A 23,018-nucleotide genomic window follows, 5' to 3' on the forward strand; every position below is an offset into this window, starting at 1 on the left:
AGCGTTGGACTAATGGTAGTCCATTTTTCTAACTTTGGGTTTTTTACATGGGAAATCCATTGGTTTTTCATGGATTTTGGATTTAAGTGGCAGCATAATATTGACAGATCTTGCTTTTTGCTCGCCTTCTCACAAGGGTCAGTTTTGCTCTTACCGAAACGCCTTTAGCTGGGAAGCTTGGGGAATGCCATTGCTTGTGACACACAGCCACATTTCATTTCTGAAATCATAGTGTCAGACAGAAGTAGGAATGGAATGGATTTCCAGGGGTTGTTTAGTCCAACCCTCTGCCTGAGGCAGAATCATCCTGATCCAAACCATCCTATAAAACCATAATATAAACTTTACATAAGACTACTCTCAACCCTGACACAACAATCACCTTGATTTCTTCTGGGAGAACTATACAGTAGTGCACAGGCAATACAGCAAGATTTTGGAGAGTGTTGAGGACAATTTCTGGGTGCAAAAGCTGGAGAAGCCAACTACGGGCCCTGCAGTCCTTGACCTGCTGCTCACAAACAGGGAAGAATGGGAGGGAATGTAGTGGTGGATGGCAACTTGTGCAGCAGCAACCATGAGATGACTGACCTCAGGATCTTGAGGAAAGGAAGGATGGAGAGCAGCAGAGTAAAGACCTTGGGTGTCAGAAAAGCAGACTTTGACTCACTCAGGGAACTCTTGGGCAGGATCCCCGGACGGCCAGTCTGAAGGGGAGAGGAGTCCAGGAGACTTGGCTGTACTTTAAAGAAACCTTACTTAGGGCACAGGAACAAATCATCCTGATGTGCAGGAAGACTAGCAAGTATGGCAGAAGACCAGCTTGCCTTGGCAGGGAACTCGTCAGTAAACTAAAAGACAAAAAGGAAGTTTACAAGGAGTGGAAACTTGGACAAGCCACTAAGAGTCAAAGTGCACTTGGAATTGCAGCTAGTAATGTGGGGAGACCACTGGATGCGATATACCTCAACTTTAGCAAGGCTATTGATACGGTCTCCCACAACATTCTCGCAAGCAAGCTAAGGAAGTATGGGCTGGAGGAATGGACTGTAAAGTGGATAGAAAACTTGCTGCATCATCAGGCTCCAAGGGTAGTAGTCAATGACTCAAGGTGTAGTTGGCAGCTGGTATCAAGAGGAGTGGCCCCAGGGGTTGGTCCTGGGGCCAGTTTTGTTTAATGTCTTCATCAATCACTTAGAAGATTGACTGGAGTGAACCCTCATCAAGTTTGCAGATGACACCCAGCTAGGGAGAGTAGTAGATATGTAGGAGGGTAGGGCAAGGACTCAGAGAGACCTGAACAAATTGGAGGATTGGATCAAAAAAATATCATGAGTAGGGCCTGGTTTAAATCGAGGGCCCAGCTTGCAGTGCGTCAGCTCCTTTAATTTTGGAGTTCCCCCTGCACAACCCCTGCCACTGATTGGTGGAGGGGCCTGTCAGTCCCACTGCTTGCTCCTGATGGCTGGGAGGAAAAAAAACATGGTTTTAAATATGCCAGAGTTTTTCTGTCCTGCTGCTTGCTGCTGACTGACAGGATGCAAAAACTGCTGTATATTCACTGTGGTTTTCACCTCCCAGCCACCAGGAGTGAATGTCAAGTGGTGGGGCCGATGGGCTTCTCCACCAATCAGCAACGCGGGGTGAGGATACATGTGCGGAGGGAACTTCAAGTTTAAAGGCACCGGCACTCCATAAGCTGGGTCCATGATTTAAATCAGGCCCTACTCACAAGATTCATAAGGACAAGTGCAAATTCCTACACATAGGACAGAATAATCCTGTGAATGTATACAGCTTAGATACTGATTGGCTAATCAGCAGCTCTTCAGGAAATAATATGGGGGTTACAGTGGACATTAAGCTGAATATGCTGCCCTTGCTGTGAAAAAGGCTAACAGCATACTGGGCTGCATTGTAGGAGCATTGCCAGCAGATCAAGGAAAATGATTCTTCCCCTCTACTTGCATTGGTAAGGCCACGTCTATAGTCCTGTGTCCAGTTATGGACCCCCACTACAGACAGGATATTGACAAGTTAGAGAGAATCCAACAGAGGGCAACAAAAATGGTTTGGGGGCTGAAGCACATGACTTATGAGCAGAGCCTGAGGAAACTGGGTTTATTTAGTCTAGAGAAGGGGAGACTGAGGCAGGATTTAATAGCAGCCTTCAACTACCTGAAAGATGGTTCCAAAGAGGATTGAGCAAGACTTTTCTCAGTTGTGGCAGATGACAGAACAAAGAATAATGGACTCAAGTTACAGCAAGGGAAGTTTAAGTTAAAGTTAAGTTAAGTTAAAGTTTAAGGAAAAACTTTCTCACTAGGAGAGTAGTAAAACACTGAAACATGTGACCCATAGAAGCTGTGGAATCTCCATCCCTGGAGGATGAAAACCCTTGGTAGACATAGTCCTGGCTGGCATGATCTAGTTGGGGATGGTCATCCTCTGAGCAGGGGGCTAGATTAGATGCCCTCCTGAGGTCCCTTCCAACCTTCATTTTTTATGATTCTATAATAGACCTAACAGCCTAACCTGCTACAGCTAAAGCAGGAGAATCACAGCAGCCAATGTCCTGCTTCTATAAAATGTTATGATGTTTTTATAAATGATTCTAAAAAATGTTTATATGCTCCAGAGATTCCAGGTAGATGGCCATGCCCTCCCCACTACAGAGGAAGACAACCCCCCCCCCACAGTCCATACCAATGTGGTAAAGTTCTTTCCTGACCCCAGATATGGTGAGCAATCTGACCCTGAGTGGAGGGGCAAGACCCTCTAGCCAGAAAGCTCCAGTTTTGCTCTTAGCAAGAGAATCAGGACACCCTGGTTGAAGTCTCTAGCCTTAGCTGTAGCCAACCCCCAATGCCTCTTGTGAGGCTTAAAAACACTTTCACATATAGCAGAACAAAGGGGGGATGGGAGGGGAGGAGCAACCAGCAAAGCCCAGAAGCACGGGAAATATCCACATTAGAAAATAGGCACAGCTATGCCTAGATCATCCCCAGCCAGTGGCTGCCCAACCTCTTTCTGAACACCTCCAGGACTGGAGAATCCACAACTTCCCTAAGCTGTCTATTCCACCGCCTCACTATTCTCACACTGAAGAAGTATTTCTAGTTATCCAGTCTAAATTGACTTTGGTGCAACTTCAAGCTATTGGTCATATGAGACAAAGATTAACATACAGAATATCACAGCAAAAGCCACTCATTAAACGCCGTGCACCCAAATGCAGGATCTGAAATGATACAGCAGTACTGTTTATACATGAGGTATGTTTTATTGATCCACCGATACCTCTGACACTGTTAGGACATTAACAGTTCAAAGCAGTATCGGGCTAATGACAGCTCGATCACCTAGTATTCTTAACAGCATAATAAACTGTTGTGTTCCATAGTATATGACTTGATTTAAATGCCCAGGACAATGCTTGTTTGCATTAACAAATTAGATTTCTTTGACAAACGGAAAGTGCACTTGGGTAATCAATGATAAACCAACCTCTATTGTGAAATTAATTGCCAACTTTGATTTACTGTTTAAACATAAATTAGAAATGATCTCACCTGTATTGAATGATCTATCTAAAAAAATTGCCCATGACTTGACATTTTGTTGTTCTGCCTTAAAAATGATAAAAATGGAGAAAATATAATTAAAAATTACAAAGCAGCTGGATAGATGGAAAATTTACAAAGCAGCAAAAATGACTGATGGATGACAGATCATTGGGTAAAGTGGTTTCATTTACTTTACACTTTATGGACTATATTTACAGTAGTGAAAGTGAAATGCCTAGTTACCAACTAATAACTAAGATCAGTGAAAAGCGTAAGTAATGGATGTGCTCTGCGTCCTGGTTCTAGTGAGCCTGATACATGTCTGAAAGTGAGCATATAATGTGGAACATATAATATGGTGGTCTGCCATAGCATACCCCAGTAGTCCCTTCCAGTCCCATAGCTTATGTTTCCTTGAACACCTACTAAATAAAGAGAGATGATCCTAAGACTATTTTAATAAATAAAAAAGGAAAAGATAATGTTGGGACTCAGTGTATAGTAAGACTTCAGTTTCTAAATGCTCATGGGAAATATGATTAAGAGAAAAAAAAATCCTTAAAAATATCATTAAATTTTAAAGGTTCACTTTCCTGCTTTACAAGAAATACTTGAAAAGATCCATAGTTTTTCACACATGACCTTGAATGTAATAATTTTGCTATTCACAAAATATCTCCTTTCATTAATTGGTGGATGTATTCTTTTTGATATGCTATTCTGAGGCAAATGTGTTGTAGGAATCACAATATAAAGAAAAATCTTGCCCTTGGATAAATTGCTTTTCTGTTCAGAATCTTGTTTTTCTGGAGAAGAGGAAATCAGTTCCATAATGACAGATCATGTTGAAAGCTACATGGTAGGACAGAGTTTCTTGAGCTAGAAGCTGAGCAGTACAACATTGGTCTGATCAGTCTGAAGGGGGAAATACTTTATTTTCACTTTCTATGCTCATTCTGTCTTCGTCTTTCAACATGCATGGCTCTGTACATTACAGCCTATATAATACCACCAATGGAAAGTTAAAGAACTCTAGATGCTCAAATAAACACTTTAATTTCAAAAAGTGGTCTTTAATAGAATCAAGTAAAATAAGATAACCAGGAGGAGGGGCAGGTTTCAAGGTTTCTACAGATATAGCATTACAGTGTAATGGGAAATTTAAAGCATGATGGGCTTACTCCAGTTTAAATTACAAGTACTTCTAAGGAAAACAGTAGTTTCAATGAAATGACTAATTCCAATCACACAGACCAAAGTGAGTGCCATTCCCAATTTCATGAGAAGTTTCCAGTACCCATGCAGAAAAAAATCATCTCACTGCTTAGAAATCAGGGTTTGAACCTGCTCGCTTTTACAGCTGTACATATGGGCTTAAAGCATTGACTATGATGAAATGATACCAGATTTACACCAGTAAGGGCAGAACCTTTAATGTGTTTTTCAAAGTCAAGACACTTCTGTTGCTTGAGGACTGTAAGATAAAGTAGAACGTTTTAGGGCTGTCTTCAAACAGGGGTTAACTCATTGTGGCCATGGACACACAAACGAGAACTCAAAACCCCATATGCCCCAAGGAAGGAAAACAAAACCAAAAACCAACAATAAAATACTGAGGGCACATCATGCAATCCTACAACTTAAAATGCAGTAAATTTGCCCTACCACAGAAAAAGTTATCCCTCCTTCAATTCATGGTAATTTTTTCCTTGGGAAGTTTTTTTTCTCTCCAGACAACTGTTAGTTAGTGTGCACTTGCCCTGAAGCCTAGTATAGACTTTTGCTTTGAGGTTCTCTGTCTTGGGGCAACCCTCTTCATGAAGCCATGGCTCATGTCAGGATGGTTGTCCAAGAACTTGAATGACAATGTGCTGAGAAGCGTATTTTCTATCATAAAGCCCAGTTGGATAATATTCTTATGGGATGCAACCACCATGGGAGATACATAATTTCTTCTGCCTTCCTCTAGTGAGAAAGGGGAGGAGTGCAGGTAAGGAATGGTGCTTTCTTGTCCTCTTCTAAATTGAGGGTTTGGTCCACAAACTGTACTCCTACTGGCCAAGGTCAATGTGTCAAGATCTGCAGAGGCATGGCGAGCCTCTTCAGCTCCCTGGGCAGAACAGAGTGGGAAGCTGGGGCAGCGACCAGGTTTACCAGCCTCACCTGTCACTCCTCAATCTCTAGCAGTGGCTGCTACTGCAGTGCAGGCTTGTGCTGTTCTGGCTGGAGCATGGGCTTCCCACACATCAGCTGCAGGAGCCACATGGTGTGGACTGCCCAGGGATCGCTAGTCTAGCTCCCCTTCTAAACCAGTACCCATGGCTCATACCCCACTCTTCCTAAATAGCCACTGCTGCTGCCTCATGACACAGATCTTCTGAAGTTGCATTGAAGAGTTTCTTGTGGCAGTGGCTGACACAGGGCACCCCACTGATAGAGATGCCCATAGTGCTGGTGATGACAAGAAGCAAATGTTTGCAGGATAGGGGTCAGAGCAGGGGTGAATCAAGAGGGCATGCAGTAGTGTGGCTGGACCCCCACCCCTTCAGACCACACTGCAGGAGGAGCAGCGGAGGATTTTAAGTTCCCAAAGCAGGTAAGAATCCGTCCACCCCCAGCACTTCCTCCCTCCCCACCTCCCCCACCACACCACTGCCCCCTGCTATCGGCATAGCTGGGGAAGCTGGAGGACTGCTTCTCCCATGCTCCAGTTAGGCTATGCATGGAATTGACTTATCCCTGAAGAGCAGAAGTGGAGGCAGTGGCCAGTTTCCCCATCCCTGCCAGGTGCCCTGAGTGTTTTCTGCCAGCCAGAGAGCAGGTTCAGGGCTGGGGGACCTCTGTGCTGCTACTGCTGCTGCCACCAGTGTGCAACCACCAGTGGGCCTATCACCATAGCACCTGGGTGCCAATTTGTGAGGATCTGTAGCATTTGGGATAATCAGTAACCCTAACAGAAGAGTGAGAGATAGAAAGAGGGACTATTTCCAAATGTCTTTAAGAAAGGGAGCACGTGCAAAGATACTTTACCTTGTCATGCAATGACCTGCTATTGAACAATGTCTCTGATGAATCAAATCTTTTCCTTCCATGGACAAGAGAAGGAAGAGGTTTTTGGTCGGATTCTTGGGCCCTCCTACTTGAAAACTGCAGCTGAGGATGCCTTTGTGCATTTTCCTTCACTAATTCCTCCTCACTTCCCATTTCTCAGGTGTTTTCTCCCTTTCTGAATATTCCTTTATGGTCATTGTCTCTGATATCTTGCTCCACTCTCTCCCCTCACTGATCTTGCTGGGCTCTGAAATGACTCTCTCTCTCTTTCTCTGTTTCACTCCCACAGAAGCAGCAGGAGCTTGTTCTGTAATCTCTATGCAGAGAGCAGCCTCTACTGCCCTCTCTAGTACTGCTGCAGCTGGTTACAGTACTTTTTTTTCCAATTTATAAGACTCAGTCCTGCTTCTGGTTGACTGCGGTGGCTGCAAGGTTAGGCATACATAGATAGTAACTTCAGGAGGGGTGAGTGCTTCTAGGTGGGAAATAATCCGCTGAAAGTTAACATAAGTTCAAAGAGCAAAATTGGTCATTCATTCACCCTGGCCCTCACTTTCACCCTCACTCATCTCATATATCCTCATTAGCTGGAATGTATCACAGTCAACAATATGTATTCACAAATAAGGAACATTTGACAAAACAAGAGAACGCAGTTATGGTGACAGAGGTGAGGCAGCTTCTTTGTATACTATATAAGGTTGCAGCAGCAAAACTATATTAAGCACTGATAAGGTGTCTTGCACATTATGCACTGTATAGATTTTTGTAATAATTACCCAAAGGTAAGCTTTCTAATCCTGTCAGTTTGATACTCTTTGTTAGCACTATGTGACCGTGACATTCACAAATAGTTAATTTGCACAAAGCAAGTGATTTTTCAGGTGTATATCACTGTGTAACCAAACCTCAAAGCTCTTTACTATACCCATATGTATATTTATAGATAAATAAATATTTGTCCTCACTTTTGTGAATTCTTTTTTTTTGATCATAACATTAGATCTAAGTAGGCTTTCTTTTCACTGAAGATATCCTAGATGAAGAAAAAATAAAGTTGTCACAACTTAAGAACCAACTTCTAGGCTAGGAACAGACATTACACATAAACTGGTTTAAGTCATTAGAAACTGGTTTAAACCTGTAACAGAACAGTGCACAGAAACCAGCTTCAGATAAATAAACCTGGTTGATTGTAGTATCAGACTTAACTGATTTTGGTCACCCAATTTACGCAATGTCTGTCCCAGAGCCTTGGTTTAAGTTAAATCAGAGTCCCCCCGCATCCTGGCATGCTCTCTGGGCTAGGCGGGGCTCTTTGTTCCACACTAGTGCTGGACCCTCCCCTTTGCTCCCTGGCCAGAGCTCCAGCAGACTTGCAGGCGCAGCAGGATCTGCCGGCTTCCCCGTACCCCCTTCACCACTCAGTGCTTAAGCAGAGATCCCTTCCTCCTCTCTCCCACAGCACGGACTGTAGCCAGCATGTGGTATGCTAGCTAATGCTGTGTAAGGCTCTGGCAGAGACTTCAGACACAGTGGGGTCTGCCTGGCTTCCCCCTGCCTCCCCCCCACCTCACTGCTCAAGCAGGAAATCCTCCCCCTCTCTCACTTCCTCCCATCTCCCACAGCAGGGACCCCAGACCCTGGGACCCTAGGCATGTGGTATGCTAGCTAATGCCAAGAGGAGTGTCCAATTTCACTGGGATAGGCAGACAGAACAGTGACTGCTTAGGGTTTTGGAGCTAATCAAAAGGTCAGCTGATAGGCTGTTTAATAAGTTTGAAGTCATGGAATGCTCACCTGTCAATTTGCTGCAGACATTATGATGAAACAGGGAGAGAGATTGAAAAGCTCCATATCATCAACAGATGCATATGCTGCACCTCCCCAAACCGCCTTAGAGTGCTAGCAGGGGGCTGGGGGCTGCCAACACTCCTGCCCCTTGAGCCGCTAGCAAGGAAAAGCTTGAGACCGTGCTGCCACATCTCCCTAATCAGAGGTCCTCCTGGGGGCTGGCCACGCCCCCCTCAGCTCATCACTGAATTAGAAGGGAGGGCTGCGCTTGTTGCTTGAGCTACACTGCATTTCCTCAGTCCAGAGAGAATGCCTGTCTGGTTTCAAACCAGTTCAGCTTAGCCAGGTTACAATAACCTGCAAAGAGTGAATCAATTCAGGTTCAGGCTTTTAGAATCTGTCCCTAGCCCTAGTGCATAAGACAGTGAAATATATCTATGCTGGTATTTAGGGTTGACCCTGAGGGTCAACTCCAGCTAGCTTGAATCACATGAGCTGCTTCTTCCCATCTTTATTACCTTGTGGTAGAATTCCTAGAAGGTCTCTGCTTCCTAGAAGAGCTTCAAAGAACAGGAAGCAGTCCACCCACTATTCATCCCTCATTCTATCCTTGGCTCTAATTTCAAGTAGTAGAGACGGATGGTGTGGTTGAGAAGGTCAAGTTCAGGAAGTCATGGGATTGCTGCTGGCAGACTTCCTGTCTTGTCTGCAGTACCCAGTTAAGATCTGAGAATACTGCAAGTAGGATAGAGACTTTCACAGAGGCCCTGAAGTTCAACAGAGGATCTGTGGGTTGGTTGGCATGGTATAAGGGAATGAGCTAAAGGGGTTTTAACACAGATTATTGTCAGGTTTGGGTCAGAGAGCAGCTCCAACCTGTCGTGGCATTCCCACAGAGGGCACACAGAATAATCCCTTCCAATGCAGGGCAGGTTGTACAAGAGCTGGCTACGGCTACTATCGCTGCACCTCAGTTCCAAAGACAGCATGTACTTTATCGCAAGGAAGAGTGTAACAATAGGCATGTTTTCCCTGGTCTCATGACAGCTCCAGGGGACATCATATCTTTGTGAACTACAAGACTGAATGCTTCTAGTGGGCCAATGCAGCCATGACTCAGAGCCACAGGTGTTGCTCTCTGAGATAAGCATTTTATTAAATACTTTTTACAGAAGAACAGTTGGATTATTTCTAAGGGGCTAGAGTTTGTGTGTTTGCTCTTTATTTTCTATTTATCAACATAAGATTTCTTCAGAAAATGCACCTGGATAAAGAACCAAATCTTATGTATTCTATGAACTATCTGGCATTTCTGAGTGCCTCCAAACAAGCATTGGGCTCAGAGGGTAGTAATCAATGGCTCAATGTCTAATTGACAGCGGGCATAAAATGGAGTTCACTCATGAGGTTCAACAAGTACAAGTGCAAAATTCTGCACTTAGGACAGACAAATCCCATCCACCGGTTCAGACTGGAAGCTGATTGGCTGGGCAGCAACTCTTCAGAAAAGGGCCCGGGGTTAAAGTGGACAATCAGTTGAATATGAGCCAGCAGTGTGTCCTTGTTGCCAAGAAGGCTAATGGTATATTGGGTGCACTGTAGGAGTGTTGCCAGCAGATCGAGGGAAATAATTATTCCCCTCTATTCAGCACTAGTGAGGCCACATTGAGAGTGCTGTGTTCAGTTTTGGGCCCCCCCACTACAAAAAGGATGTGGACAAATTGGAGAGAGTCCAGTGGAGGGCAACAGGAATAATGAGGGGACTGGGGCACATGACTTATGAGAAAAGGCTAAGGGAACTGGGCTTAATTTAGTTTAGAAAAGAGAAGATCAGGGCTAGGGACAGAAGTTACACACAAATTGATTTCAGTGATCAGAAACTGGTTGAAACCTGTAACAGAACAGAAGTTCAGTGCACATAAAGCAGTTTCAAAATGGCTGAAACTGGTTTAAGATAAACCTGGTAGTATCACACTTAAATGATTTGGGTTCCCCAGCATCCCAGCATGCTTTCCATCCCCAAATTGGGTGGTGCCGTGTGCTCCAGCAGAGAAAGGTTGTCGGGGAGGAGGGGAGAGGCAGGGACTGACCCTCTCCAGGCAAACCCTAGCTGTGGTCTGGAGCCAGGGAGAGGGGTTAAACCCTGCTTCCAACAGTTTGCCTGAGTACAGAGCTGCCCTGCTCTGCTAAAATTACAGAAAGTTTCTGCTGGCTGAGACTGGACTACAAATCCCAGAGGCACCTGGAAGCAGGAAGAAGAAATGATGAGCAATCCTACAGAGTCCTGCTTCTGTGAAGCTGGAGTGCAAATCCCACAGAATTTAGGGGTAGCAGGAAAAGGAAGTGCCAGACAGCTGTGCTTTAACACCCCCCAGCTTCTGGCTTGAGCCACTGCACAGATGTGGCTTCATTTCCTGAATCAAAGGTAAATGTGTGTCTAGTTGTTTCTCAGTTTAATCTCTCCATCTTAGACTAACCTGCAAAGACTGAATCGATTCAGCCTCAGGCTTTCTGACTGTCTGTACTTAGCCTGGAAGGGGACTTAATAGCATCCTTTAACTACCTGAAGTGGGGTTTGAAAGGGGATGGAGCTGGACTGTTCTCAGTGGTGGCAGATGACAGAACAAGCCACCATGGTCTTAAGTTGCAGCAAGGGAAGTTTAGGGTAGATATTAGGAAAAAAGTCTCACTAGAAGTATAGTAAGCCACAGGAACAGGTTACTCACAGAGGTTGTGGACTCCCCGTCCTTCGAGGATTTTAAGGTCTGGATACACCAAGCCTTGGCTGGGATGATTCTGCTTTGAGCAGGGTTGGACTAGATGACCTACTAAGGTCCCTTCCAACCCTAAATGTCTATGATTCTATGATTGCCAGGTGGGTAAAGTTAAACTGCTGGGCCTAATTTTATTTCTCTAATTAGAAATACTTGAGTCCTATGGGAAGCAATGAGTCTGCTAGTTCAAAGTACATGACTAGGAGTTGTAAGACATGGATGTATTTCCACTCCTGCCACTGACTTAACCCACAACCTTAGTCAGTTTACTTGCCCATTTCTTGTTTCAGGTTTCCCAATTTGTGAAATACGTTTCCACTTCTGTAAGCATTATGCCAACTTCCAAGGAAAGGAGGTACGCGAATGCAAAATGCTATTTGTGTAGGTAGCCTTAGAGCAGGGGGGATTAGAGCCTTCTGCGTATCAGCAATAAAATGCTTTTATGCAACCTCCCCCACAAAAGCAGTGTAGAGCATTTTATAATCAGTAAATTAAAATTATCAATATTTTTAGGAAACCTGAGAGCAGTAGAAAATATGTTTCCTCAGTTTTGTTTTAAATGCTGAAACAATGAGCATTTCAGACAGTAATAGGCACTTACTTCCAGTCAGGAGTATAATTACAGAATGTCCTAGCTCCCAATGTCTCAAGGTAACTAGGATAAAATACTGTACCTGCTGCAGAACATAACAGCACAGCAATCAGCATATCCCAACCTGTTTTGGAAGGACCAGGCCAACTGTTCTGCAGCACATCTGCTGACAACAACTTGTGTTGGGAAAATGGAATCTAAAATGAACAGATTTTCCTGACTATTTTAATGGGTTTAAAAATCCAACCACCCAGAGGATGAACAAGGTAAGCTCAGTCTCAGAACACATCTCCCTTCTGTTTCTGTATGGCAGATTAAGAACTAAGATAGAAAATGTGACTACCCTTAAAGGTTTACAAGATTAATCCAGAGGTTAGTAAAGTAAATGAGACAAACAGATCCTCCCTGACACATGGTTACTTCTCTTACTACAACTCTGCTCTTTAGAGGACTGCTCTATTGCGTCTTTTGGTCAGCAATATAATAAAGCCTAACAGGGGCACCCAGGAAGTACTCATACCATCAGTGAAAATACAAGCACAGAAACTTCCAGTGGCATGGATCAGGAAATGGAATCTGATAGAGATCATGAACTAACCTCACAGAAGCTGTAACATTTGTGTGTGCATTTTGATTATTCTGAATATCAACCAATATTGCAACTCAGCTAAGTATTTCCAAAGCACTGACCACTTTTGTGTTTAACTCCAACCAAATCATACAAAAACACAGTCAACCTGATGGACTGTACTCCTCACCTCTCCTTGTATTATGTTGTTAGACCACAAAGAAATAGTCCAATATATCATAGACCTGAACTGATTCCTTATCTTTAGGGATGCTAAGCCATTCTTCATGCTATCAGTTATAGCTCTCTCATTTGGCAACGTGAGAAAACTGATAGAGCTGATGGACAGCTTCATTTCTGAGGAAAAGGAATTCCAGTGGAAGGTCTGCTACAGAAGAAGCAATGCCCCTGCAAGTTACCATTTGAATATGGTTAGGTCAAAGGCTGACCATAGCTGCCATAGGGACCGAAACAGCCTCTTTCACAAGTCTGTTCACCGAGAGTTCTGAAGATCAACAGGGCCCTGGCAAGGGACAGATTATACATAAACCGACAGAAGTGATCAGAAACCGGTTCAAATCTGTAACACGACAGAAGTTCAGTGCACATAACCTTTTTCAAAGTGGCTGAAACTAGTTTAAGAAAAATCTGGATGGATGTAGTATCAGACTTAACTGATTTAGGTTAAATCATTTTATTGAACTTCTGTCCCAGATCCCCTCCAGATTCAAGTTAACTCAAACTCCCAAAGTTCCCCAGAATGCTTTGTTCCTTCCCTGCAATCTCGCCTTCACAGGGTGGGGAGCTAATTTTGGCTTAAGTTGTCTGCTCCAGCCAAACAGGGAGGCATGCTTTAGTGCCCCCCAGTTTCTGGCCTGGGCCACTGTGGGCATGTGGCTGCATTTCCAAAATTAAAAGTGAACATCTGTTCACTCAGCTCAATCTACGCAGCTTAGACTAACCTGAGAAGATTGAACCGATTCATCCTTGGGCTGTTTGACTGTCTATACTTAGCCACTGAGTTCAGTATTGGACAGAGAGCTAATGCAGTGAAAAGAAAACTACATTCTTGCGATCCTAGGGTACCTAGCAGATGGCTTGTACATCATCGAGACAAAATGAAAATCTTCACAATCATTAATATGCTCCAAGCAATCCCAACCCCCTAGAAGACCTAAACATTTATTAGTGAATTCGATGCAGTCTTTGTTTCCTGTTATTTAGTGCATGCTGTTATAATTTATGCCATGTCTTTTCAACAACTCTAATAATTTTTCCCACTGTACTTCATTGTCATTTACTTATTTGACTAGAAGTAGAGGTTGACTGGGAGACACAGCTTTTATTGTGCTGTGCTCTCCCCATTGCAAGGTTTTTCACGACCAGGTCTACTCGCATTCCATCACCTTGAGGCTATGTATATTTCTGTTAGTGAAGTTTCTTACAGCTGAAAAATTTAACTCTTAGATTTAAGGAATGATTCCCAAACAGGCTTTTTGTTTGCTTGTTTTTAGACAAGTTACAAAAATTAGAAAAATCCAGTGATGATTAGGAAAGTTTTAAACCAAATGAAGTCCAAAACCCCAATTTGTCTTCCTGTCTCCATTATTTCCTTGATGCAGGGAAGGCACTGAAGAGGAACTCTAGCTATTCCTCCTGTAGGGTCATCCGACCTGCATATAGTAAAGGTCCATTCCTATTTCCCCTATTATCACTAAGCAGTTTGTCACTGAAATTAGTGGAAGCAGGATTTGTTCCTAAAACCTAATAATCCTACTTCTCTTTAGAACAACTCACAAACTTTTTGCCTTTCAATTATTTTGGCCCTTAGTACAGTCACGCTTTCCTCAAGCAGTTTTAGCACTTAAAATACAGGATTTTCAGGCAGATTCAGTAGGGAATACTTGGATCACAACATGTTTTCTGCTGTGCACATCTTGTGGCAGGCACACTTTGTCACTTACAAGGAGCTTCCTGAATTCCTGGGCATACTTTCCACGCAACCCATGTCTCTGGCATTTACTTCTCACTCCATCAGAAGAAAAACAAGGGGGAGGGAGGGAGCTGAACCTCTTAGACAAAGACACACGGAAGAAGGAAAGTAACAGAGGATTGGTCGGTCCAAACGAAGACAACCTAGGTGAGGGTCAACCTGCTAGACTGAGAAGGAAACAGACGAGTTGAGAGGAGACGGGGCAAGCACCTGAGGCCAGCTGATAATTTAACCAGGTTCAAAAGACGATTTGACAAATTTATGCAGGGAAGGTCCATCAGTGGTTGTTAAACATGACAGTTGGGGCTGCAACCTCCAAATTAGGACTTTTAGGCCTCTAAATACTGGAAGCTATACAGATAGAGGACACATCAAGTTACACAGGCCCTGCATAAATACTCTGTCACTGTGACAGAGTTCTTATACAGATGACAGAAATATTTGATGTGCTTGCTCAGCAAAATGATTTCCTGCCTTTCATCGAACAATTTGGGGTACCTTTGATATGCAGATCAGAATGAACCATCCTGTCTTCAAGAAACACTGGTGTTGGTGTTCCATTTTTCACTACGTAAAGGGGAATCACTAATACTCAGTAGACGGTCCAGTCTAGCAAGGAAAAGCACTTCTGGATCTGGAATGAACTATGAATGTATGCCCTCGATTCTCTTTAAAAATACAGAATAGTGAAAATTTTGTTCATCACATCAGTTTTATTAATTCCATGGGCCAACTTTTGTTCTCTCTCATGTTGGTGTAATTTATGCCAAAAAATTTAAACTTGTACAACTGAGAACAGCATTTGGCCCCTTATGCCTATTTACCTCATCTTGCAGTCATGGAACATATGATTTTTGTAAGGGAACTTGCTGCTGAAGATAACAGAGCAAATGGAAATAGTTGGGCTGTTTGCTGAGTCTACCAGGCAGAACACAGACAATTGCTGCTTTGACTGTTTCAATGAAAATGTAAATTTGTTAGCCTGGTAGAATATGGTCCAAATTCTTTTCTCAAACTTGAGCAACTCCACTGAGAGCAATTTAATGACTCCAGAATTACAGGACTGTAGGTGAGTTTAACCTATGTTTTTAACCAGGGAGTGTACTTGCACAGCTCACAGAAAATGACCATCAGAAATTAAGTCTCTAGAGCATCACCATATTTTTTCTCTACTTTCTTTCCAGTCCACCTCCATTCAGAGTACTAAAATTACTCCTATAATCCAAAATCTACATCATATCCATATACATACAATGCTCCTGATACAGCTTTAATTTAGTATGAAAAAAGTGCCAATATTTCCTTTCCCGTTTCTTAAATTGGAATTTTATTATGAATACCTCCTATATGAACAACTGTTTATTACAACCACTGTGATAGTACCAGGGCTACAATTTGGGTCCATCTAGTGCAGAGGTTCCCAAACTTTTTGGAACCCCTTCCAGATTTACCAGCTGCCCACCTACCGCTACCAGCATACATTTGATATTTTAACCCTTTAAATGCCAGTTCATATTATAATGAAAATTAAATCCACCATTATATAATTCCTCTCACGTACCCCCCAGAGATGTCTTGCACACTCCAAGGGGCATGAGTACCACAGTTTAGAAACCCCTGGTCTAGTATATTTGTATTGTGTTTATTGCCTTTTTCTTTCTGAAACAATTTATTTGCCTTCACTGGATCATTTAAAGCAGATTCCCTCAATGTGTTTCATTAGGTTTGAAAGCTAGCGTGTTCTTGCTCAGCATTAGGCTCTCACTGTTTAAAATTATAACAAAAAACACACCTGGAAATCACCTGGGATACCTCTCACTTTTTTTGAAACATGCAGCTGTACTGTCCTGCTTTAAAAAAATATGGTCAGTCTGATTTAGACATAAAGCATTTCAATATCATGCAAACCATTTTATACTGACGTTACTCTTTGTCTGATGGTACTCAAGGAGGTTTTTTTCCCCCCTTGTATTCTCTGTTTTCTTCTTACATTTCTACATTGTAATTGCATCAATTTCCATGAAGCAGCCCATTTACTTCAAGCAAATTATCTACATTTATAAAAGCAGTAATCAGATCTATATGCAGTGTGGAAGGTCTATCGTTCCCCTGAAGAAGCAAAATCGTATTATACACCCAAGCTTTTAGTTCTATGAAAATCCCATCTCAACAGATGGGCAAGTAACATTGTGGGGGGCTTTATAACCCTTCTAAGACAACCTGGTTTCTAACCACCACTTAAGAGGTAATGCCTCTTTTACTGACTAAGTGACATTTGTGTCATTTGTTTCCATGCTGGAGGCTTTTAAAACTATTGCTTTCTTATGGTAAATCATAATTTCTACAGACGTGTGTCTGTAATAGCGCAGACACAAGTAACTTAAAATGTGAAGGAAGTGAAGGTATTTTATATTTTCAGTGATTTCTTTTTTCTTCTGAAGACGAGTTATTAGGCATTCATGAAACAACTTTGGTTGAATTACCTGGACAATACCCCTATAACTCCCACAGCCACCCTTTCCATCCCATATTTACCCTGTTTTTGTGCAAGTAGCTCATCCTAAGACACCTTATCCTCCTAAAGAAGCAGCTTCCTCCTGAGTCACCTCCTATGCCATGAATCAGATGGTATGGGTTGTTCCTGAGGAACATGGCCAAGCTCTACCCCCTTCTGTCACCTTGCACATACACTGAGTAACTGAGCTTCTCCAAGAACACCCTGCCTCTGCTGCCCACTGATTTTATAAACTGAACCCTGAACTGAGGAACATAAAATGCTGCTGCTCTGGCATACTCAATAGCCATTTGATACAGGAATGTCTTCAATAAGCACTCTCATAGTACAATAAAAGCAGTGCATCCCCCACTACTACTCCCCGCATTGTCTAGTAGTATCTGAATGCAAGCTTTTCCCTTGAATAAGCACACAATTCTTTCAACAAAGGTAGCTTTATCCTTTCAGAAATGGATTTATATTCCAAGGATTTGCAGTTATACCTGTCAATTTCCCTAACAACTGGCTTGCATTTTCCTCCTTTACAGTAGATGGTACATTAAGACACATGCTTTTCAGCCCACTTATCTAACTCCATTAACACTGAAAGGAGCAACATTATTAGCAGCATTTCTCTGACCCATTTGTAATAAACGTTTCTTGTCTAGGCAGTAGTATTGGCGCAGGTTCCGACTTCCAGGCAGAATCTGTCCGTACTACCGTCCCCTGTCACTGGAGCACAGATTTAAAGGGAATCACACTGAAATGACCAGCCAGACACTATCAGTGAGAAGGGTAACTGGAACAAACAACAATACAGGAAAAATGCATGGCTACTCAGAGACCATCTTTCCGGGACTAGGAAAAAGATATGGAGCCATTTTTCACTAGGTTCACAAGAAAATGTCAGCACACAGCTGCTCGTGCACTGTCAGATTGCATCTTAATTTGGCCAAAGGGGAGCCGGGCAGTCACCCCTCGCAGACAAATTTTAAAGGGCCCATTACAAATCTGATTTATTGGTTGCTAAGAATCTCCCCGCTACGGTCTGCAGAGCTGGTGTGACATGGAGCTGAATTCCAGCTGGAGAGAAATAGATTTTCCTATATGTGATTTAAATCATCCGAATTCAATATTTCCTAGGCACCAGTCAAGCACTTCCCCCTCCTCCCCCCCACCCCCCACTTCTTCCTAGTACCTCCAGGCAGTTTACTTCAGAATGAAGCAGAGCATTAACCTGTGCACAATGGGTACTTTGTATGCCAGCCTCCTGCTACCATTAAAAGAAAAACAAAAACCAGGGGATGCTTTCTGTTCAGAAAAACAAGGGAAGAAAACACATTCAGAAACAAAAGGAATGCAGCCACACAGCAAGGGAAACAAGATATTACCGGGACTCGTATTAGATATTCAGACATTTTAATATAACAATAGCGATGGTACGATAAACTCATGAAACTCAGAAATATTAACTGCTTTCCTTTTTCAGCTCCATTTCATTCTGTCAGGAAAGAAAGAAATTCCCAGCATCTGATGAAAAGCAAGAGAGTGTAGGAGTCAGATGCATTTGGAATTGCTACTGAAGAAATACCATTGAAACTTGCTCTGCTTGAACTACCCATTGTTACCATTCAAACAATGTTCACCAATAACCGCAGTTCAACTTCTAATCATGCCAACATTACAAGAAATTCCAAAAGTCAACAGCTCTTTCATTGCCAGAAACCCAACAATCAAAGCCTCCATTTACAGTCTCCCTGGCACAATTTTAACTGCATCAAAGCTGTCATCTCACAATTTGTGAATGAAACGTGCGTTTTGTCTTTCTTGCAAGAACTATTCTAAACAAAGACAACACCAAAGACAACGCACAGAAATGCTATCAGCCGAGTCAGACTCAGCTCAAGTTTGGGTTCAACATCTGGTTGAATATGGTAGTGCCTCTAATTTTTGATTTTGTTTTCTGGGGTTTAAAACCCCACCTAATCATGCAAACTGACCCCTCATGGGGTCCCGGGTCACTGACTCACTGCTCTATGAATGTAGGCAAAAAAAGACAGAAAGAGAGACAGAGTGTTATCCCACCTTTCCATGGTGCTCAGCCAGTCTGTCTTCGCATGATCTGCAAACCACCTGTACTGATCCAACCCATTCTGAGGGGAAAAAATATCTTCCTGATAGATGTAGTCTCTCAGCTGTGCTTTGATTTTTCAGCACGGATGTCTAGAATTTTCTGCTAAAGCCAGACACAGAAACACAAAACTGCAGCTGAGCTCTTTTGTTTTCCCTCCTCTCAAAAGATGAAGCAGCGCTCCCCCCCACACACACATCTCTCCCTCTCTCTCTTTCTCTCTCCACCCCCACCAGCAGCCTCACTCCGCTCCAGTTTAGTCAGGGTCCTTTACATTTCCCAGCAATGATGACCTATTCTATCCCCATCCCTACCTATTACTTTTGAATTTTCTCAGTGAAAAGGGTATCTCTAGGTGGCAGTCAGGTGATCCTTCTGTTAAAAGCAGAAAGGACGCTGATGGAGCATTTGAGTCTGTGGTGTTTTTCAAAATACCCATTTACATTACAAAGCAGGAAGAAAAATATAGCTCTGAGGAGATCATTAGGCATTTTTCTGCTTTTGAATTCTCCCTTAGCAGTCAACAAAAGCCAGCATGGTGTAAAGAAATGTAATTAAACTTTTGAGTGTTAATAATCACATATGGTTTGTATACCCTGCAACTCCACAATATTTAAAACTAGCAGATGAATCATAGACCAATACAGCTATTTTTCATATTAAGAAACAGGCAGCATCCTGATTCAATAGATTTCTTTATGGCTTCTCAAGTTTATTTTTCTTATAACACATGAAGCTGAAAAAAAGGAAGAATAAACAACCTATTTGTAAGGAAAATATGTCCTTTACTTGATTGTTTATGCTGTACTTTCAAGTAACTTTGACCCAAGGGCTACACAGTATAACCCCATGTCTACATGTCTAAACCTTGGCTTCCTGCTGGCAGACTCCTCCAGGGTGACATGGGCTGAAGCTATTCTTCTGTGGGTTCTTCCATCTTAGACTTTCTGCAGGAGTGAAATTCTGGGTTACCAGAGTCCTCCAGAGTCCCATATATTAGCAACATCCAGAAATTTTCCAAAATCTTTGTAAAAATGGGGTTGACATTCAGGTGTGCATGGATGTATGCATTTATGTATGTGTCTGTCCACATGCATGCATTTGTGTGTGCGCATGGGTGCACAAACACGTGCACATGGGTGCACAAAGAGGCAACTTCATTATTTTTTTAAGGAGTGAAATTCTGGCTTAAATTAAGTCAAGTAAATCACCTTCCTTAAAACAGAGACCCCCCAGCATCCTAGCATGCTCTGCAGTGCTGGGCTGTGCTGTGCTCTCTGCTCCTGAGAGCAGGGCTGCCCCACCCCTCTGCTCTCTAGCTTAGCAGGGGTGGGGATGTGACCAGACACCAACTTGCCATGGCCCCCTGAGGCAAAGGGGGCAGGGAGGGGGTTTATTCTCCCCTCTCTCCTCCCCCCAGGGGACCCTAGCCTGGGTGTATCTGGCCAGGGTGTACCAGCCCCTGGCAGGCATCCCCCCAACCACAGCTCCAGCAGTGGTGGGGCATCGCCAGCCCCATCTGCAGCCTCAAGCAAACTGGGTTTAATTCCCCCCATCCCATCAGCAGGGAGCTAGCATGGGGCAGAGCATGAAGCCTGGGGAACAGCTCCTGCCCGACTGCCCCTTCTACCTCCCAGAGAGCAGGGCTAGCACCAGCCTCTGCAGCAGTACACATGGCATGGGCTCATCCCCTCAGCCTCAAGCCCTATAACCTGTGTCCCCCAGGCAGCTCAACACGACCTGCTCACTTTCCCCCCAGCTATCATCTTTGCCACTTGCACCCAGTCAGGCAGACCCTAGCTAGGGTCCTTGCCGGTGGGACTGGGAAGGGAAGGGGGAAGAAACACCTCTCTGCTTGCACTCCTGGGGGACCTGGTGCCCTGTCTAGGTCCCCCCTCCCCTGCCCAGTCCAGCAGCAGGGGTGGGGGGGGTGGCCAGCATGGCCCCCCAAGATGAAGGGGGCAGGGAGGTGGTTTATTCCTTTTTCTGTCCCCTCTCCTCCCCAGGGGACTGCAGCCAGGGTTTGTCAGCCCCGGCTGCCAGCTCTGCTGCTCTCACCTGACCAGGCAGACCCTGACTGGGATCCCCCAGGGGGAGAGGGGACAGAAGATGGAATAAACCCCTTCCCTACCCGCTTTGCCTCAGGGGGCCATACCGACATGACCCAGCCAGCATCTGGTCACACTCCCCTCTGCCACTGGACTGGTGTGTGTGTGGGGGTGTCCCAGGTAGCGCAATCCTCTTCCTGGTGGGGGGAACTGCACTGCGGGAGGGACGTGTGGGACACAGCTGTCACAGCCTGCAGGGGGCAAGTGGCAGCAGTACTAGGGGCTGTGGTCACCCCAAAATCGGGCTTAGCTCCTGTAGCCACTGCTCCGAGCCTTGCTGCTACCACCTGCCCTGTACAGGCTGTAGCAGCTCTACCCCCTCCCCTGCCCCCGCTCTTGCCCACAGTGCATTCCCTACACTGGGAAGAGTCTTGAGCTCCCCAGGGCACCATCCCCCCCTCAGCAGTCCAGTGGCAGGGGTTGGCGTGGGGGCACGGCCAGATGCCAGCCCAGCTAGCATGGCCCCCTGAGGTGAAGGGGGCAAGGAGGAGGTTTATTTCCCATTCTGCCCCTCTCCCTGCAGGGGACCCCAGCCATCATATGCATCACAGCCCCTTGTACCAGACGTGGGGTACTACCCCCCACCCCGGGCTTCCCTGCCACTGTCTTCCCATCTGGTGGCTGAATGCAGTTCAGGGGCATGGGTGGCCCCTACCCATATGACCTGGGTGAACCCTTGACAGTGACAGCAGCAGGGAAGCTGCAGGAGTAGTGACCTGCGCCTGGTATAAGGGGCTGTGCTGCATTGCTGCTGGGAACAGTGAGCATGGCATACCTAGCTTGGTGACTGATGGAGAAAGGTAATAGGGCTTGGGGCTGAAAGCATGAGCCCACACCCTGCACTCCGCTGTGGGGGCTGGGGCTGGTCTGGTCTCACTCTCCAGCAAGTAGAAGGGACCACCGGGCAGGAACTTTCCTTTATGCAACTTTGGTCCTGGGCCCCTCTGTGCCCTATTTGGGCCTTTGCTCCTGGGCCGCTCCAAGCAAAACCTGGCCCTGGCAGTTGGGAAGGCACAGCGACATCGTTGTAACGATTCAAAAAGGCCAACTTCTTGCCCTGTGTGCTGCATACAGTCACTGTTGTGATGAGGTAAGATTTTGTTCATTATTTTTAATTTGTTTTACTGAAAAAGTAGAGCCAATGCATTTCCATCACTGCCCCTTCAGCTTGGGGGAGGGAGGAGGTAGGCGTTCTGCTGTGTTCCCTTCTCCCTTTGTCTTGCTTTCATATTCAGATCTCAGTTGTATAGGGTCCTTACTTCTCACATACCTTTCTCTGTACATGGAGTTAGATAGTTCCCAGACTCATTTCTGCCCTTTGCTCAAGGTCTGTCAAAGCTCTGCAAAGCATCCAACTTGTTCCAGAAATTACTGACCCAAGGAATCAAAGAGTTCCACACGGGACCCTGGATTTCCCTGCTTCTTCCTGAATTGCAGAGCTTTACAGATTTCCAAGCTCCCTTGGTTCCCAGCTAACTTGGCCATACACTACTCTATGGTACTTGAAGGTTGTAGGTCATATGCGGGCCTGTGCAGCATGGGCTACAGAAAAAAGGTTGTGCCATGTTACCCAGGTTTCACCTATGTAGCAATGACATATTAAACATGCACTGTAAATAGTGATTGATAAGGTGCATTAATATAACACAAAGAAGTGAAAAAGGGATTGATGTAACCAACTGTATTGCATGTTATTTTGCTATAACAGATATATTTGTGTTAAGATGCCTACATAATTTGTAAAAAGCTATACAGCCTTGTTAGAGAAGACCATAAACTAAAGCAAAGAAGAAACAGGCCAATATTAAACAGATTCCACAATGGGGAAGGAAAGGAGTTCATTTTCCCAAGGATATAAAACCTAACTAATTGACACCTTTCAAGTTCACAAGAGATCTGGTTCAATCCAGTTCCAAAAGTTTCAGTGAAATGAAGAAATTTAAATAA

At 44.2% G+C, this 23,018-nt stretch overlaps 1 protein-coding gene and 1 long non-coding RNA gene across 13 annotated transcripts in view; one reads left to right on the forward strand and one right to left on the reverse strand.

Annotated features, from left to right (window-relative positions):
* MAGI2 (membrane associated guanylate kinase, WW and PDZ domain containing 2) overlaps positions 1-23,018 on the reverse strand; it is a 1,214,455-nt gene that overhangs the window by 643,291 nt on the left and 548,146 nt on the right. Inside the window, exon 1 of one of the 12 annotated variants that reach the window (XM_019543632.1) lies at positions 18,918-19,299. The exons of 10 other annotated variants lie outside the window; for them this stretch is intronic. The gene's annotated coding sequence lies outside the window, so the exon portion shown is untranslated. Of the gene's footprint in view, positions 1-18,917; positions 19,300-23,018 lie in introns of those variants that run through there. One more of the 12 variants, XM_019543631.1, reaches the window with a different exon arrangement.
* LOC109315759 overlaps positions 1-23,018 on the forward strand; it is a 132,415-nt gene that overhangs the window by 73,003 nt on the left and 36,394 nt on the right. The window lies entirely within an intron of this gene.

Source organism: Crocodylus porosus, unplaced genomic scaffold (assembly GCF_001723895.1).
Source record: "Crocodylus porosus isolate Cpor-Errol unplaced genomic scaffold, CroPor_comp1, whole genome shotgun sequence".
Taxonomy (NCBI): Eukaryota; Metazoa; Chordata; order Crocodylia; family Crocodylidae; genus Crocodylus; species Crocodylus porosus.